This window comes from Strix aluco, chromosome 1, assembly GCF_031877795.1.
Source record: "Strix aluco isolate bStrAlu1 chromosome 1, bStrAlu1.hap1, whole genome shotgun sequence".
NCBI classification, from domain to species: domain Eukaryota; kingdom Metazoa; phylum Chordata; class Aves; order Strigiformes; family Strigidae; genus Strix; species Strix aluco.
Genome location: NC_133931.1, coordinates 70,377,214 through 70,397,085, shown reverse-complemented (window position 1 = coordinate 70,397,085; position 19,872 = coordinate 70,377,214). Strand labels below are relative to the sequence as shown.

General features: G+C 37.7%; 1 long non-coding RNA gene across 4 annotated transcripts in view; it reads left to right on the top strand.

The window, feature by feature from the left end:
- The window catches only part of LOC141923333 (uncharacterized), a 177,627-nt gene that overhangs the window by 141,749 nt on the left and 16,006 nt on the right, over positions 1-19,872 (top strand). For all 4 annotated transcript variants that reach the window (XR_012623262.1, XR_012623263.1, XR_012623265.1 and 1 more), the window contains one exon: positions 7,399-7,563. This is a non-coding gene — a long non-coding RNA (uncharacterized LOC141923333). The remainder of the gene's footprint in view (positions 1-7,398; positions 7,564-19,872) is intronic.

The window sequence follows — 19,872 nt, the reverse complement described above, 5'->3', positions numbered from 1 at the left end:
TTTTGTGATTCGGAGATGCAGTCTTAAAGTGGGTTGTTAAGACTATCTGTGCTATCCTTTGGAATAAAGGAGTTGTACCCAGAGTGGTCATCTATACTTAAATGAATTTAGAAACAATACTGTATTTTATATTCAACAGAAATAAGTGTTCTTGAATGAGCCGAGTAGGTACAAGAAGCCAGAGATGTAATCAACTGTAATCTATGGAGTCATAAGAAAATGAAGAAGAAAAACACCATGATTCATAGAAAAGGTATAAAGGTTGCTGGATGATTTAAGGCCAGATTAGCAAATCACTCCAATGCAATTTATGGCTTTAGATAATGGGAGGTCAAACATGTATTACCAGCTGACTTAAATTTGATTTGACTGAAAGATAAAACTCTGCTACATGAACCATATTAACTGAAAGCCTCTGCTTTACATTTCTCAATGATGGCACCCTGGGGAGGCAACTTTCTTGGCATTTCACATCCAATTTAAGCACATCATTGATGAAAAGATGGCTAAATTGGTGCATCATTTTGTAATAAAATATCCTCACAAATTGTTTATCTCATCAATGGAGAATGCGGTCTCAAGCCATTTGGGGCTAATGTGCTCATTGCACTAAAATAGTAAGTTATTGACTGTCAGAGGGATCTGGGAATTTCTAAACTCTGTTCAGATTTCCTGAATGAGAGCAACATATTGCATCAGAATAGTAGGTTGTAAGAGATAACTCTGCTAGCTGAATTCTCACTGAAAACAAATGTGAGTAGATGGCACTAAGCACTTAGCGGGAAATGTTCAGCTTCTCATATGATTAGGCTGTAGAGAACAGAAGGGGGTCTTATTCTTACCGTACTTATGCAGCTTTACGCCACTGTAATTCCATTGAATTTTACAAAGTCCTGCAGCATAAGAAAGTCATGCCGTTATGTGTGTTATGCATCAAATGTTATTTCCGGAGCTGTGGCAAGACATTTTGGTGCCTGGGGTATGATGGAACCACTCCTTCCCAGGTAGGAAGCATCTGGAGCCTCCTCAGAACCAGAGTCACATGGAGACTCCCTGGGGAGGTGCCTTCTCTTCAGACTTGGGGTGAGAGGAGCCCTGAGGGGAGCTGGGTGGATGTGGTGTAGAGAGAATAGGGACCCTTCCTATGAAGGACCAAGGAGTTAGGACAGATATGCATTTTCCCCTCCAGGCCTGCCAGCTATTTTTGCTGGAGCTGATGCCCACTTTGCAGCCTGAGGATGGGGAAACAGCACCATGACAATCCTCAGGTTCAGCTGGCCTCAGTCTTGACCTCACAGGAATGCAGAGTCATATTACTTATGCACCCTTCTTCCTAGCCATCCATTTGGCATGCTTTGTTACTTCTTTTTTCACTATAATTTTCCCACAAAATGAAGTGGATAAGAATGATTAAGAATCATTCACAAGAAGCAAAACCTCAGGAGGTCTGTCTTTAGTGACCAAGGCTCCTGTCTCTATAAGACTGGCCTCATTCACTGTAGATGTGGGAGAGAGCGAATTGTGTAATATAATATCATTATTTATTTATTTTCCTAGAAATGTTCGATCCACCACAGAAATGACTCACAGACAGAGGAAACACAAAACAAAATGGCTGGTGGATATTTTTAGTGAGAAGAAAGTGCTCTTTTCTCAAGGTTGAGAAAGGAAAAGGTTTCTTTCTTTGAAGCCCATGGGTTTAGGACGCTGCAAAGCTGGGCTTATATACTTCTGCATAAGAATTGGTAAAAGTGGAAAAGAGGTATAAAGTGCATTTACTAGGAAAACATCTTCACTGGTGAGATGTAGGATATTCCAAGGTGAGTGCTCCCTGGTCTCTTGTTGAAGATGCTCTGCTGTGAACAGTAGATTTCAACATTGTTGTGCCTACAGGGGAGCACAGCACTGCAGGCTACCGACTTAAATGTTTATCTGAGAGCTAGAAACAATAGGTTCCCATGCCCTTCCCACCCAATAACTACTATAATTAAGTAATAATATTATTGTAATTACTTTATTCAGCCAAATATACCAGATTCTCTCCAAAGTTGTAACTTCATTTTGTTTGGCTGAAATGGGTAGTTTTGTTAATGGGATACAAATCATACTTCCAGCAGGAGATGGGGCTCTCTTATGCTTAAAGAAGGTATTAATGACATAGAAAAAGTTTGGTCCCCACCAGTGATCCACAGTACTGCAGAGGCCAGATGGCCAACATGCACTCGTTTTTTTCTTGTCTGATTTTGGAAGTTAAATAGTCCTACGACTGCCCTGTACTTGATTGAGAGACCTAGGAAATCACAGATAGAAGAGGAACAAACCAAAGAATACTGCTTTGTTGCTTGATAAATCTTAGCTTGTGGAAAGCTGGGGAAGAGAGGGATGTTGCCCAAGTACTGACCCTGATTCTAAGCATGTCTTCCAAATCATATGTTTTTGGCAGAATTTGTCACTAATTTTACCCCTGTCCACGCCGGGTGTTTATCTTCAGGAAAAAGAAGTGCTAAAGGGCTTCTGGCTGTGAATGAACACTGATGGTTTCTTTGAGATCACAGTTGTCAGGGCTAGTATGCAAACAAGAAATGGTGAAAAGTGTCTTTGAAGAACTTGCTGTTTAGAACCATCTGACTTAAAAGTGTTAAATGAATGTCTTTTTGTCAAAATGAGAAACAATGGTAGTTGGGATTGATCTTTTTCTTCATCTCAAAGACTGTTAGCATGATGACTCTAATTTAATTTTGGCATTTACTGTTAGAAAGGATATTAATGAAAAATTGCACTGAGAAAAATAAAGTACGGAAAATGAAGGAAGATACTGATGAGCAAGCCCTTTGTTAGTTCTGTAGTGTTTTCATAATCCTTAAAGTAACGACCCCCTATTGTTTCAAAAAATGTACAATTCTGTAGATGATAGCAAAAGCAGCAGAAGCCTGAGTTTACCAGTTTTTACTCAAAAATACTTTCCTTATGTCCTTGTGTGTTCCTGACATTTGCCCATTTTGGTTTTGTGCAAATGAGAAAAGAGCTTTTTATATGTTACACAAAATTATTCTAGTCTCTTATTAGTCTTGTGATATGAGTTGTTCATATGACGTCACTTCTAAGAACACTTGAGCATTCATTACCAGTATTACAGACTTTATTTAAAATATTATTTTTACATGCATGACCCAGAATATCAATTTTCTACCAAAGTGCTAATAAATGATTTATTAATATTACTGTGACATTAAAATCAGTGTGTTTATCATGTCCTCATAATCAGGTGAAGGAAAGTGTCCTTAAATAAAATAATCCTTATGTTTTACTAGATTATAGAAATCACATTCTTAATAATTAGCTAGATCTAGAGCAGTACTTTTCTTGGTCAACAACCAGGTAGTTTTGCAAGTCTGCAAGATGCCATCTTGTGTTGGGTTTGTGCATGACAAGTTTTTGGTAGTGGGGGAGGGGACTACAGAGGTGTCTCCTGTGAGAAGATTCTCGAAGCTCCCCCAGCTCCAAGTCCGACTGGCCTCTGGCCAAGGTCAAACCAATTAGTGACAGTGGCTGTGCCTCTGTGATAACGTATTTAAGAAGGGGGAACCTGAGAGGAGGAGTGGAGTTGTGAGGAGGAGTTGCGAGGAGGACACCTATGTGAACACTGAGGTTAGTGGAAGAAAGAAGGAGAAGGGAGGGGAAGTGTGCCAGAGCAGAAACCCCCTTGCAGCCCGTGGTGAGAGGACAGGCTGTGCCCCTGCAGCCCATGGAGGTCACCAGTGGAGCAGATGCCCACCTGCAGCCCGTGGAGGACCCCACACGGGAGCAGGTGGCTGTGCCTGAAGAAGGCTGGGACTCTGAGGGAAGTCTGTGATGGAGCAGTCTGTTCCTGGGAGGACTGCAGCCTGCGGTGGGAACACACGCTGGAGCAGTTTGTGAAGAGCTGCAGCTGTGGGAAGGACTCATGTTGAAGAAGTTTGTGGACTGTCTCCAATGAGAAGCACCCCGCGCTGGAGCAAGGGAAGAATGTGAGAAGTCCTTCCCCTGAGGAGAAAGGAGCAGCAGAAACAACCTGTGATTAATGGACTGCAACCCCCATCCCTGGCACTGCTGGGGAGGAGAAGGTAGAGAAATTGGGAGCAAAGCTGAGCCTGGGAAGAAGAGAGGGGCAGGGAAAAGGTGTTTTTTTAAAAATGTGGTTGCATTTCTCACTGTCCTACTCTGACTGGTAAATTAGTGGTGGTGGTGGTGATGTTCAAATTAAATTGATGTTCTTTTTCTTCCCCAATCGAGTCTGTCTTTTGCCTGTGACCATAATTGTTAAGTCATCCCTCTCTGTCCTCATCTCCATCCCAAGCCTTTTGTTTTATTTTCTCCTGTCCATCCCTGAAGGGGAAAAGGTGAGTGAGCGACTGCTGGTGTTCAGCTGCCCTCTGGGCTTAAATGATGTCACACCTTCAGAGTCTTTTCCTCACCCAGGGTAGTTAAAGCAAAGCCTAAAGCACACACATGGATAGCTCAGGGGACTGATGAGTGTGTCATTGTCATTATTACAAGACATGGTAGTGCCTGAATGCCCAACTGACATTCTAGTTCTTTTGATGAAAATGGAGTTGGGATCTTAAATCTCTTGGTTATCAGAGCAAATCTAATCCTTATCTGATTCTTGTCCTGGTTAGGGTGCTTTTCCTGTCCGTTAGCAAAGTCATTACTAGGCAGATGTGGAGTTACCAGGTGGTACAACGGTGACTTGAACTACCAGTTTGTCCTTCCCAAACATTATATCTATCTGTTTTTTCTAGGTATGAGGCATAGTAAGTGATAACAAAAATATTCAATCTCATTACCAAAGGAGGGCCATGAAGATGATGAAGGGGCTGGAGAACTTTCCCTATGAGGAAAAAATGAAGGAGTGAGGTCTTTTCACCCTGGAGAAGAAAGAGCTCACAGGGGACCTCATCACAGTATTTCAGTACTTAAAGGGTGACTACAAAGAGGAGGCTCTCTGTGCAGAAGGAGCCACTTGGAGAGGACAAGGGTCAACAGGTACAAGTTGTACCAGGAGAGGTTTCATCTTGGTATAAGAAAGAAAATTTTCAGAGTGAGAACAATCAATCACTGGAACAACTTCCCCAGGGATGTGGTAGGGTCCCCATCACTGGAGGTTTTCAAGATGCGACTGGACAGGGTGCTAGAAAATCTCACCTAGGTTCCCTTTTCCCTTTGGCCCAGCTCTTGCTGTTCTCTGTTCTGCTTTAAATAACCCTTATCCACACTTACTAGAAAGAAAACTCTGGTTTTGGATACAACTTTTCTTCAGAATTTATTTCTAAAAATATGAGAGAGAATGTGTGTATGGTAGATACCAGTTTTGTCAACAGCTTTTGGATCTGATCTTTAATTACAGGTTACCATGACTACATTGTTTGATTCTTTTTTTTTCTGACAAATGTATCTTCTGAGTTGTGAACATATTCAATTTCTGAAATGCTTCTGATCTTAATGTATGTAGGTTAGATAGAGTATGAGTTTGCAAAAGAGAAAAACAGTTATTTCAAAAATATGTTGGCATATATGCTATTCTCATGAAAGTTCGTGGAAATGTTGCCACTTGTACTGAAATTTATAGTCAGCCTTTCAACACCAAGCTACTGGCACTGAACATATCTTCTTTTGGTTTGTCTATGGACAGTCGAGTCATCGTGAAAATTTGTAAATAAAAAAATAACTGAATTGGTCAATAAGACATGACTGAACCGACTTCATAATGAGATAACTGTAGGCCTTCAGGATATGGTGAACTACTAGAGGTGCAGTGTTATCTCATTACAACACACATTTTACTAAAGAATAGCATGCTCTGAGGCATGTATTTATACTGCAATACATTCCTGCCTCAGGCCTGTTTTGAGGTATAAGGCAAAAGGACAAGTAGCTTTAAAACTTGAAATGTAGATGCCTTTTACTGTAGCTGCATATGTAACATGCAGTTATGCTTAATGGTTTGTTGAGTTAATTGTGAGCAATATCGCTGAAAAATGTGTGTTCTTATGAATAGCTTTCCCCCGTCTACCCCCTCTGCCAACTAATGCTGTTCAAAATATTTTCAGAAAGCAGACAGAAACTCCAAAGAAGGAAATTCCAATTGCACTTGGGAACTCAAGTGTATGTTCTAAAGTTGCTGCTATAGTAGTAGTATTATGGGATATTCAGTCACTCAGAGCAGCCGCTTAAATGTTACTACCTTTCTCCTTATGACGAGAGTTTAGCAAATACAACAACTGCCCAATCTATTTAATCTCCACAAAGGGTAAACCTGTGGCAAAGAAAGCACCTCTTCTAGGAATGAATGGTTTAACACGGTGGTCTGATTGTTCTTTGCTTCTAGTCTAGTGTAAATCTGGCCCTGTGAAATTATTGGAGTGACATCAGTAAAATGAAGTGCTGTGGCAGAGCATCAGATGTGCAACATGAAATTCTCTCTCCCCTGAAATCAAGGAGAATTAGAGACTGATCTTCATGCTGGAGGGATTTCACCTGTGGATAGGTTACTAGAAATTATAATGGATTGAGATGAGATATAGAAGTAACTTTTGAAGTCAGTGATCAGGGATTCATGGCAAAAGAGATCTTGTGTGCTTCATCAAGCAGAAAAAGAGCACAATAATTTCCAAACTTTAAAATGCTGTAAATTAGGAGAATAAAAATAATGAGTGACTAATAGTGTTTCAAAGAAGTGAAATCTGGTAGCAGGGAAATGTAAAACTAAAGATAATTTGTTATTATTTCTATGTTTGTGTTACACTAGCATGGAGTGGCCCAAAACATGTTGCAAGAAGAAATTTAGTGTGCTAAGGGACTTCAGGCCAACACTAAGAAGAAGGTCTGGCTGGGGGCCTGACAAATTAATTGATGAGGGCAGACGCATGGGAGAAATCCCAATAATAATTTTACAATTGCTGTACTGGGCTTCCCACAGGTCAGCTCTGTGTAGTTCATGGCTGGCCTGACCACAGAGCACTTGCAGCACTATGCTAAAAAAATTCAAGGATGGTCTACTAGAAGTAATGTATATTGAATAAGTAATAATTTGGTAAAAGAATCTCTGATTTGCATTCTCAGTAGCTGTCTTGCACTTACCTTTAGAGATGGTATTTTCTCTCCATTTTCAGTAAGGATGGTAATAACTTAATTTTGGAGCCATATCCAGATTGCCCATAATCTCTGTGTCAACCTCATTGTGATTTGACTTTACTTTTTCTTATGTGGCTGAAAAGTCTTTTGCTATTTGTTCTCAGCATTGTTGCAGGATCTTGGTCATTTAGCAATAATTTTAATTGTATGGAAACTCCTTTTGACCTCTGAGACACAGAATTTTTCATTGACCAATTCTCTTTTTTTTTTTCCCTTTCCTTACAGCCTTTCCATACTGGACAAATAACAAACGCCAAAGAACAATGAAATTGTCAAGGCTGAGACTCACCCCTCAGAAGCATCCTGGGACGGACATGAATGTCAGAGAACAGCCTGACGAGACATAAAAATCACAGATAAGTTTATGTTGACACTTTTCCACTATTAGAAGTAAGTTGTCATGAACAAAGGAGAAAACTGGCAGAGGATGGTTGGAAAAATTATGTATTTGAATTGGGGGAAAAGGGGATATGCCACATTTCCCCTTTCAGTCTTTTTCAAAACAAAATGCCAATCAAGGTATTCAGTTCAAATTCTGAAATTTATTATAGAAAAGAAATAAATTGTCCAGTTCAAAACTTTCTGATTAACACAAAATTATTCTTCCTGAGTTTTTTGGCTTGCTACATAGTCTGTATTTTGACTTTTTTTCCTCAGTTTCAATGTCTCCTGTCACTGATTTCAGGTATTATGCAGCTACTTTCTTCCAGCTGGAAGGGGAGAGTGGAAGAAAAAGTGGGCGGAAAAAGTGATGGCAAGTTTTCTTTGATTCCCAGATTTTCTTTCTCAGAATATTTTCTGTTACCGTGCTAAACAGCAGGAATCTGTTTTAAGACAAATGTCTAGAGAAAAAAAAAAAGAAAGAAATGAGAAAATGGAAATGTTTGTCAATCCTTGGGAAAAATGTGATAATTGAAAAAGAAAATCAGACAGAAAAGTGCTCATATTTGATGGCCTTATTTTTTGTGGAAGGGTCTCTTATATTGACAATGATATCCACTGGTATTGAAACAACAGTGTCTACACAAGGGACTTACCCTGTTTAATTGCATCAGTTGAAAGTGATTCAATTTTTTTGGCAGAGACAAACATAGGGAGATGGAAAAAATAAATGGCTATTTTTATGGTGAAAGAAAGGGGAGGAAGCAAAGCAAACAACTTATGGCCCTGAAATGCCATATTATTATATCTAGGAAACCATGACCAAAAGATGCTAATTTGTCTCAACTCACTCACTGTGAGGGTTCCCTTTGATCCTCCTGCCTTTCTTAGAGTGTGATGTTCTCACATTTTAATGCAGTATCATTTGACATTGAGATGCAGGGAAAATTGTCCAGTAAACAGCTTTCTTGTACTGATTCGGAGCTTGTGGGAAAGATTATAGCATGAGCTGGAGCCTGCCACAAGAGAAATGGATTATTACTCTGGGAACACTTAGATCAAGGAGGGCCCTTTTACAGCTGAAAGAGGCAACCTTTTACAAAGAGCTGTGTTCTGTGAACTCCTTGTCAGCTTGCTGAAAGTGCTAACTCACTTACAGCATACAGGTCATTCCTCCCTAGAAACACGGAAGAAAAGCTTTAGCGTGCTATTTGTGACTTCTCCTTGAATGTAAAGATGTTTTCTACAAAATGACACCCCATCAAAGAAAAAAAACTAAAAATCAGATTTAATGAGGCAGATGGTTTAGGGAGGCAGGAGAAAAGGGGTGGCTTAAAATATATCAATGCTACGTTCACAGTAGCTTAAGCTTTCAACAAACCAGCCTGTGTGATTCGGATAAAATGGGAGTGGTGGCATTTTCCATACGAAAACCAGTTCTGATAAAACTCAGAGCTGGGTAACAAGGTCTCCCTGAATTTCCCCACCCATAAAATCCTACTTTTCTTCCTATCAGTTTCAGTGTTATGATAAAATTAAAAGCCTCACAAGGGAACATTTTTAATTTTGTTTTTGAAAGATTTCTTTTTTTAAAGTCAAAGAGAACTACAGAATAAATTATTACAAGGACATTAAAAGGATTTAATTTCCTTGAGCATACATATGCATTCTGCTGCAGCATGTCCTCTCCCTCCAAGTGTAGCCATTGATCCACAGCTTTTATAATGAACTCTAATAACAACTCTATTACTGCAAGGCTCCTGATTGGCTCAGGCACCCACAAAATTAGCTACAAAGAAGCCAGCTTGTCAATATTAATTCTGCCACAGAGATTACTTGTTATGGTAGAACAAAGGTGTTTTGGCTCGAGCTGAACAACTTAACTTCTTGTCTCATAAAATTTAAGCTGCTATTGATCGCCTTCTTCTATTGTGCTGAAGGATTAAAAAAGCCAGGCGCGCGCGCGCACACACGCATGCAGACAGACACCCGCATGCTGAATCACTCTGATGCGTTCTCCTAAACCACCGGCTGCCCCCTTCCTTCCCTTCCCTTCCCTTTCCTTCCCCTCCCTGTCTGCTAAGAATCATTCAGTAACATGAAGCAAATTAAATCAATGAATTCATCCTAGCAGATGGGTGCTTTAACAGTCAGTTAGCCTTTAGATAATTGAGGCGTTGACTCCGGAATCATAAAATGGATGGCTCGTTTGTACATTTTACTGAAATAGATCACCGAGGTTAAATAAATGAAATCCCATTTGTCAGGCGGTAATAAATGGCCTCCCCTTCTGCAAACAGCTCTGTTTGGCCTAATAAATACAGGGATGTTACAGTGCTCCTCCCTTGATAGGGTTATGGCTTAATGAAATGGTCTTTCCTCTGCTTGTTTTTGCCTCCTCCTGCACCGTGTGATAAGTAGCGAACCAACGAAGCTTGTAATTACAATCTTACAGAGAACCCAGCCAATCTGTATATAAATCTCACCATCCAATTACAAGATGTAATAATTTTGCAGTCAAGCTGGTAATGAGGTCTAATACTCATGCATGTGATAATCCCCCCTGGATGCTGACTCTATCAGATGTTAGCTTTGTAATTATACTGGCAGAAAATCATTATTTCATGTTCAGCAGAAAAATGAGGTTGGTGGGAAGTTAATTTTCTCTATGCTCTGTGAAGCATAGACAAAATTTTAATGATTTAATCATTATGGTTATCCCTTTTGCAATTGACCCGCGTTACTTCTGTAGAAACATTGGCACATTTAAAAGTCCCTGTTACCCGATAAAGCTTGCCAGGTATGCAGCTTTTAATGTAAGAATAACCGTATACAATTAAACTATTAACCTGCTTGATGGGGGAAAAATCCATAGTTTTTATGTTTTCATTATTTACACATAGGATCCAAAGGAATGTTTATGTCCAGTCCACACTGCGATAAAAAAAGACTCTTAAATAAAGAAAAAAGAAAAATGCTGTAATTAGGATGTAAGCTCTCAGAACAAAACAGCAGGTTCGCAATGTTCACAATGGTATTTTAGCAGCTCAGTAAGCTTTTGTTCCTTTCCAGTATAGGAGACATTCATGCGATGTTATACTTTGACACAAAGAGCTGCTTATGCATAATCAGCATTTTCACAAGAAATAGTTTAAAGGAAACGCTTGTGATACATATTTTTAATTGTTCTTTTCTGTTCTCAAAATTTTCTTGTTATTTCTGTTTGACTGGCCTGCCAAGGGGAGGGACACAGAATAAGAGAGAAGTCACAACATTGGTATGGGAGAGTGAGAAAAGTAACAGCAGCGCAAACCAAAACTACAGAGAAGTAGGTAGGCAGGGCAAAAAACAAAGCATGTTGCATATTTATAGCAACTAAGATATTTAAGGATAAATTACACCCAAAAAATTAATGAAAATGTGATCAAATTCTGTTGTGCTAGGATTTCAACTAAGGACTGGAAGACGTATACAAATACTTAAACATTCCCAAAATCGTGTAGATTTGTAAGTTTAATTCTGCTATTTCTAAATTCTGGTTCTGTGTCTGTAATGTTAATTTACTGGCTTACATCACACATGCATATATATGTATGTGTGCATATATATGTATGTGTGCGTATGTATATAAATATGTGTATATATGCTCTGTTTCTCTAAGACAGACATTTTAAAAAGGTTAACTGAATTCTATCTTCTGAAAATATCTTTATACATCCTTTTGAAAAAGCAGCAGGATTAGGACCTGTGCTGTACTTCAGTTGACTTTTGTGGAGGTTTGATCTGCTATGTCTGGAGGCTGACCAAACCAGAACCCAACTATTATATGAAGTATGCAAAAGATAACGTCACATTTGATTCCTGCTAGGCTTACAAGGTAGACACAGAGCTTTTGTCTCAAGACAAAAGTAGCTACAGATAATGTCCAGAGAATGACCTGCAGATAGGCACCTTTGAGCCCTCGGGATGTGACTGGTTCAACCTAACTTCAGATTTGGCCTTCCATACCTGGGTGAGTCATCTAGAACCCCTTTACAGCCAGTGAGCACACCAAGGCTGCCCTCCTCTTACCCAGCTAAAGCATCTACATTTGGATAAGGTGATCTGTATCCCAGAAGTGCCTTTTCATCCATTGGCTATGAAAAATAAGAAATTAGTAGTTCAGATGTTGACAACTACTCTGTAGGCCTCAAAGATTAGTTGAAATAAATTCTACCCTTACCCGCTTCATGGATCCAACCCAGAGTGGCTCTGGAGAAGGCCTGGAGTCTATCATGTATTATGTATTAAACTCCTAATCTGGTGATATAGAAAAGGCAACTTGACAGACACGAATCCTGATCTAATTATGGTTCTCAGCCTTAAAAAAGGATTATTTTTTAATGAGTCCTGTAACTCAAAGCACATATATATTTAGACAATTTATCAAACCTCTTAAGAAGAAAATCCTGACATTAGTTATGGTGGTACTCCATACGTTTTCTTCCTGAAAAAGCAGCAGAATGGTGATGAGGAATGTAGATAACCTAAAATTAATCAGGTTATTAAGAAGCAGTGAAGACTGTGGGACTTGACACTAGTCAAATGGACAGTCCTTTGCTGACAAACCTATTGTGTGTAGTGTGTGTTGGACTGAAATGCTTAATGCCTTACTGGATACAAAATAAATTGTTCTGAGTTGGTAGAAAGATGGGGGTATTATTACGGACAGCTGAGTCCAAAGTAATAAAAAATGCAAATAAAATATTAGACTAAGAATAATATGGAAAATGAAATATGAAATGCCATTTAAGTCAAAGGCACTTCCTCTAGAATGTTGCATTCCTTGAATGCGTGTTAATTGAGGTTGCCATCTTTTACAGATTTCATCATGAGTTTGCCATGTTTTGAGCGGCATAGTTGGGTTTAAATGTATTCTTGAAGTCATGGTTTTAGGTAATGTTTCTAGATTTCCTTAAAAAGAAATAAAATTGTATCAATTTTTTCCATAAACGATAGCTCTGGTGGAATGTGGCTTCCTAAAGATTAGTGTCCTCGGCTTTTTTCTTTCCCACACTTCAGAGACCCTTCTTGTCTGCATATGCCCTCATCTGCTTGACCCACTTATCCGTTTGTGGGCAAGTAGCAGAATGCACGACTAGTCTGCTGCGATGTGTTTGTTCAATTGATGGCAAGTGTGCATCTGCTGTCAAGCCAACTATTTATGATCTTGCAAAATGGGTATGAACGCTGCTGTTTAGCTGCCTTTTCCTGGAAAGGACATTATGTGTAAAATGGAGTGTGCAAAATCAATACAATTGGCTTTTCTGTCTGAAATATATTATTACTCTTACATATGTACTTTTTCAAAACACTGTGTGATGTAGAGATGAACCTGTTGTCCTGAACTCACATCACGAAAAGATCTTAACTTTTTATTTAGCCAACTAGACATTTTTCTCACTGAGTTAGAACTAGGATTAAAAGTTAAGTGAGTTTTACTGCTGGCTAGAGAATAGCTGGGCAAGATTTTATTTTTGTACCATAAATTAGGTTACAGACTGCAGGCAGAGAGAGGCTGAGAACTCTTGGGTTAAGACATTGGATTTAAATCCAATAGAACACATTAGGTGTTGCATAAGTATGGTGTTCTAGAAGGTGGATGTTAATTATACTTTCCTCATTTTCTACATGAAGTATTGAAGACATTAACTGGTCTTACAGGTCTCTGACTAAGTAAATCTTTGCTACTCAGCAGGTTGTAAGAAGCAAAAAAGGTAACTCAGCTTCTCACCCAACTTCAGCATAATGTTTCTATCTCATATTAATCTCTCTGAAAATAACAGAGGAGGTATCCAGATAGTGACTGTGTCTAAAAAGCAGCATATTTGTGCTTTTTGATACAGCCTGCAGTAATGGTTGTTCTGTGATCCAACCATTGGATCTCTTGGAGCTTTGTGATGCTGCTTCTAGTGCGTCATGGCATAGAGGGATGTGTCTGAAAGACTCCTGGTTCCACAGGTTACACACACTAGTTGGTAGGTGAACTGTGTATAAATTTGGGGGCTAGTTTGTTAACCTAGAGATGCTTCATTGAGAGACAGCAAATGTAGACAACCAATGGGCCATGACTGAGTCCTAGGATGTGACAAAATAGCAGATAGAGAGGTTGTCCCCTTCTTAGTTTCTCTTAGCACAGTGTCTGCCTGCATTCCCTAACACAGACTCACTTTTCCACTACTTGACAGCTCTGGCATTTTCCCTGAGTGCCATAATCCTCCAAATGTCAGCTATTTGGGATTCTTGAGCCAAAGAGCTTCCCTTAGTCACATTCAGTCACATTCACCTCCTATTTCAATATGGACTATATCTTCAAAACTGTGAAGAGCAAGTCAATAAGTCTGCATGCTCCCCTTGCAGAGGGAGGAATGTCTGGGGCTTCTCTGTGACTTTGCCTTGCACATCCACCTTGTCTTTATTTTATGACTCTGCCATTCTGGGACCTAACTGCAGCCAAGCCACAGAGGTAGAAACTTGGCATAAAAAATTCTGGAAACTCTCTGTGAAGCAGCCTTTGATTTTTGTATGGGTTTACAAGAGATCAGCATAATTCTATTTGAGCATAGTTAGGATTATATATTCCACTGAATAACTCTAATCCTTAAAAGAATTTCTAGGTTCAGTTATGATTTCATCAGGCAGCTTTCAACAGCTGAACCCACTGAAACTGAAAATAAATTTCCTAGTGTGTTTTGTGCAGAAAATAGGAAGTCCTTTTGTGTTGCGAGATGCTACCGAAGCCTCATATGAAGGGGTTAATTTATAAAAAGGCACTGGCTCTTAGTAGTTGCTAGGTAACATTGACCTTTTCCCAAAGGCTATACTCCACCAAGGCGGGTGTTTTGGCAGAGGTAATGATTCTGTCTTTGGTTTACTCAATGAGTTGGTGGTAACCTATCCTGCAGAGAAGTTGAGGGGATATAGTTTTGGAACAGTCATCTCCCACCCATCCTGCACTTCCATTCATATTTCTCTCTATTCTCTAAAAAAACCAAAAAAAAACCAAAAAAACAACCCCCAAACCCCCAAAAAACCCCGATCCCAAAACCAGAGGAAAACCAGTTTCTCTCATTTGCCTGTGAAACCACATCACTGTGGTTGCAAGAACTATCTGTCCTCCCTGCAGACTGAGCACTAGAAATGTGAGTGACTATTTTGTGCCTGCGACTATAAGAAGTCCCAAATTATAGTTGTGAAGCTTTCTCTTCAGAGTAGTAAAAAAAAAGAGACCATTTTGAAGGTGATTATCTGAAACCTCTTTTCTTTAGAATAATAACTTCATAAAGCAATGAATTTTTAAGTAAGGTTTATTTTTGTCTCCGATTATATGTCAGCATTTTACCTTCTGTATTAAGATCACTGTTTAGTTATTTCTTTACTACTGTGTTTTGTTGTATTTTTTAAGAGAAAAGGCAAAAAAATGCTTGAAAATAAGTATATTTTCCACGTGCACACCCAAATGATTTCTAAGTTGATGATACAAACCTAATGACAAGCAGTGTATTTAGCTCTGTGACTAAAAAATTACAATTAGTTTTTTTTAAAAAATAAACATTTTTATAAAGGAAAAGGTGCATAGACTTCATCCTTATGGGCCAGGGTAACTTACATGACAACTTGTTAAATCGATTTTATGCTTCTTTTAGATCTGCTATTCAATTTTTTAAAGTGCAGATACCATGGCAACCCCCTCTCTCATATGGAACGTATGCTGCTTTAGAGATAAAGAGCAAGTACATGCAAAGATGGAACAGGATGACATGTAAACTTTTTTTTTATATTCATACTTCTTTGGATGAAAAAATACGCTGCACAAACATCTTTTCTCTCAGCTGCAATATATTTTATTAAGCAATCACATTTTGTCCAGTCTAATTCATTACTCTTTAGCTTATTCCATAAAAAATATAGAAGGAAATTGCACCCTATGCTTTTCTGATGTCTGTGTGCATGTGTGTATATATATGCATATATATAGCCAAAGAATTATTCATATCTCTACATTTGTTTTAGTGTATAATAACTCTTTAAAGACTGATTATTCCTTAATGGTAAGAATGTAGCACATTTGTTGGTTTTGTTTTGATTTTATGAAGGAAGGATCTGCATAGCTGCTAGGACTAATTATTTTTAAAAGACAAGACAAAACAGAGCTGAAGTATCAGTTCTGAGAAAAAGCAGGAGGACCTATATGTATTTGGCTATCTTGGCAGTTATTTAAATTTCTGGATCAGAATTTTCAAAAGAAAGATAGTATCCTCAATTAGATTTCTAAATAATTGACTTCAGAGGAGTCTGCTGGGGCACAACATTTTTGAAAATCTTGTCTCTTATTTGAGCTGCTTTAGAAAGAGTTGGGTTTAGGTTGTGAGATATTGTTTATATCCAAAACAAGACAATTGATCAAGGAAACTGCCATTTCTTATCATCAAAACCCAGTTTCCTTCTGTATTCTATGCCTTGGTTAGAGATAGGATATACTTGAAATTTCAGTGTCTTGCTAGTCTTTTTATTTTTGTATTCAAGCCTGGTTCTGTGATTAAAGAAAGACCTGAAATACTAGTAATGTGTCTACCAATACAAGCTGCACACTCATTTCAAGTTCCTGAATGAATTAGTTTAAGAAAGAAATTAAAACATCTTTTCAGAATTTAAAAGCACACTATTTAATCTGAAACCCTTGCTATTCTGGACCTCAGTTTTGTCATTCCCACCAATAAACCCCAACAAATTACTCTCTTATGTGAACTTGCTGTTGATTATACACATGACTTTCACATGCTTGGAGCACTGGAGGAAGGCAGAGTGTAGGGTCCATTGTGCCTTTTCCAGCTTAAACATGATTAGTACTGGCATTTGAGTAACTCTTAAAATGTCATTATTTAAATCAAGCAAACACCCGTGCATCATCCGTCTCATATTTAAAGACTCAGTTTTGCTGCATTTTTGACATATGAACTACTGTTTGACTGTCACCGCCCATTTCCATCTGCCTGTTTTCTGGTCACTGTTTTCACCAGTTGACATTAAGCTTTTCCAGCTTACATTTCTTTTTGCAAGCTTTAATAGGTTTGAAAGTTTAGTTTCATTTTGATAAGCTTGCAGAAGTCCAAAACTGGTATATCAAATATGCTTGTGGCTGCAAGTCTCACAGGAAAATTCTCTCATAGGAGACGGACTACAAATAATAAATGGAAATATGGGCTTTCGTTTCTTTTTTCCACACCTTTCTACTGTCAGTGTCTGAACCAACTCCCATTAAAATAGGGAATCCCATTGATGGCATTAGGCTGTGTGCCAGACATCCAAGCATCACAGGAATTCACAGTGGGAACTCCAGAAATCATGAAAACTGCTATTAAAAAGTTAATTCTGCATCTCTGAATTATAAATAAATCTCTGTTTGTGTTTAGGGGGATTGGATATTGGAGTTCATGTTCACAATGGTTTTCCTTTGTTGAAATCAATTTGCCTGTACCAACCACTTATGCTTTAACAAGAAAGTAATGTGATGGTGAGAAAAAGCATGGCATATTGGGATGTTCCTCTGAGTGCTATTCCCCGAGGCAGCTGCTGGAGAGTATTGAAGGGAGGCTAAATCAACATTGCTTACTTTTTTTTTGTTACTTTTTTTTCTTCTTCTTTCTTTTCCCCAGAGACCAAATGTGTAACCTCTGTGATGCAAATTATATTTAAGCAGCTCTGGGGACTGAATATGGATTGGTGCTTTGGTGAGCCTGGGTCTCTCTACGTGGCCACAGAACAGTTTGTCTCTGTGCTACAAGGCCAACTGTGATTATTTGTATATAAATAAAGCAGTGAGTTTGTTTTATAATTCTTAATGACAGATCTGAATTAATTTGTTCTGTATTTCAGTTTAGTTTCTATGAAATTATTACTTTTAAAGTGGATAGCAGTGTTGAAAGCCAAGACAACTGAAAAACGTGTTACACAACTCGGTCTATAAAATGCATGTTGAAAGGTTAACTTCAGTCAAAATACATTCACTAAAATACACTCCAAAAAAACACATTTATAAATGTAAATAGTGCATCTTGTAGCTTCCCGGTTCTAAGTTCATCGCTGACTAGAAATATTAAAAAGTATGTTTTACAAATGCTTTCAAATAATGATACCTTCAGGACAATAAATAAATTACAAAAATCTGAAGGTCTCAAAGGTCTGTTTGTTAGGTATCAGCAATTATTATGAGTGAATTTTGTAATGCAGCCATTAGGAGTGCTAAATAGACTGTAAATGGCATGGGAAATGTATTTCTTATTTATACATTGTAGCGACTGTTCAGGAAATAACAGTAAAATTAAGGTGTGTATATATAGAGACTGGTAGATATATTACTATTCTACTTTAAAAAAATCTTTTTGCTAGCTTTAATTTTCAGTTGTGAAAAATAGTCTTACAGTTATTTAATATATTTTAAAAAATTAGATTAAAAACTTTCCCAAAATTAAGTTGTTCATTATTTTATTTAATAGCCATTTTCATTACAATATTTTATTAATTGTGGTTGTTCATAAAGTAAAATTTTTAATTTGTGCTAAAATAATTTATTTATGCATTTAAAAAAATACTTTCTCAAATTGCATCTTTGTTTCCTCCTCATACAGAAATCCCACATGACAAACCAAATAAGCTTCCAGCTCCAGATTTGAGGCAAACAATTGATAACATAGGTTTCAAGTAAAAAACATTTCAACAAATTGCCTGATGGGCTTGGCTTTTTTTCATCTTGGCACTACTACTCTACCTTATATGATTGTTTATTTTGAGGAAAGACCCAGAAGTAAAAAAAAAAAAAAGCCAACAAACAAAAAACCCACTACCACCACCAAAAATGCTGTTGAAGAAGTTTTGTTTTAAGGTGTAAACAACACATGTAGTAGTGCATTTTTTTTTTCTTTATGTCACTGAGGCTTCTGGGGGGGGACATGACAAAAAAAAAAAAAAAAGAAACATTGCTTAGCGTAAAAGACAGGCTTTCTCTTAAAATAATTACCAAGTAAGTAAATTTTGTCAGAACTTGCCAAATGAAAGGTTCTTATAACTCTATTTTTGCCTCTGTCTGTTTTTATATATTTTGTAAAATGTAATTCTCAGTAATACCAATTACAGGATATCCTTAATACATTCAATTCAAATGTTGTTTTAGTCTATTAAATATAAAATGTTTTAACTGAAAACAGAACATGTCATTAACAATAGTTTAATTATCCAACACACTGTATTTTTAATAGCAGTAAAAAACCCAGCAATTTAAAATTTTTCTTCTTCCAAGATAAGCATTATTTTTAAATAAAAACTTGAATGAGCTTGTGATTTAGGAAATGAGCATGAAAAACCTTCCAAAAAATGTACAGGTTCCCATTAACTGTCATTTAAATGTTGTCAATCAAATCTGTTTGCATCTGGTACTGATGCCATGTGAAATTTATTTATTTAAACTTTCAGTCACACATGGAAAGTTTTGCAGATGGTGTCTGTTCTCATCTGTTTTTTCCAATTTCCCCCCAAACTCCAGTTCTTACTCTCTCGACCCCCCAATTTGATTTCTCCTTCTAAAAAAAATAGATCTAATCAGTAGCATGTTAAACAAGAGGGGATCTTTTATGTATTCTGTGTTAGGACAAGGAAAGCATCGCTGTAGATCACTAGAATAAACAACTCGGGCTGATTCAATTACAATGCCTGGGCCAGGCTTTTATCTGCTGGTGACATCATTTCAATCAAAATGTAAAATAATACAATCCAATAGATGCAAGAGGGAGAGATAGGACACAGACTGCTGCACTTAGTCATTTAATAAAAAAAAGTGGAAGAAAGCTCTTTCTGACAGGCTGCTAGGACTTCCATTTCCAAAACTCTATTACCTTGTATAATAGTATTCAAAAGAATTGAATGCAGGAAATTGTCTATTACTTTTTATTAGTAGAAGCTGTTATGTAGGATACAGCCTGCTGCACTGTTTTTTCTTTGTTCCTTTAATTAACAAAAGCATGAAATCCTTCTATTGGCAAGCACTTGTTCCAAGCTTCTGTTGCCTTCTGTTTTTACTGAAAATGTGGGTTTTTTCCTTTTCTTTTCTCTGAATGTCTTTTTTAATACTAAAAAAGTAATTTTTTTTTCAAGTCACTGTAATCTAAAGTCTATCAGTCACCTTAATGGGCTCAGAGTAGAATGCAGATACATTTCTATAGTCGCAGAACATTTTTTATAAGAAAGTTTCACATTTGAGTGAGGGAGAGTCAGATTATAACCATG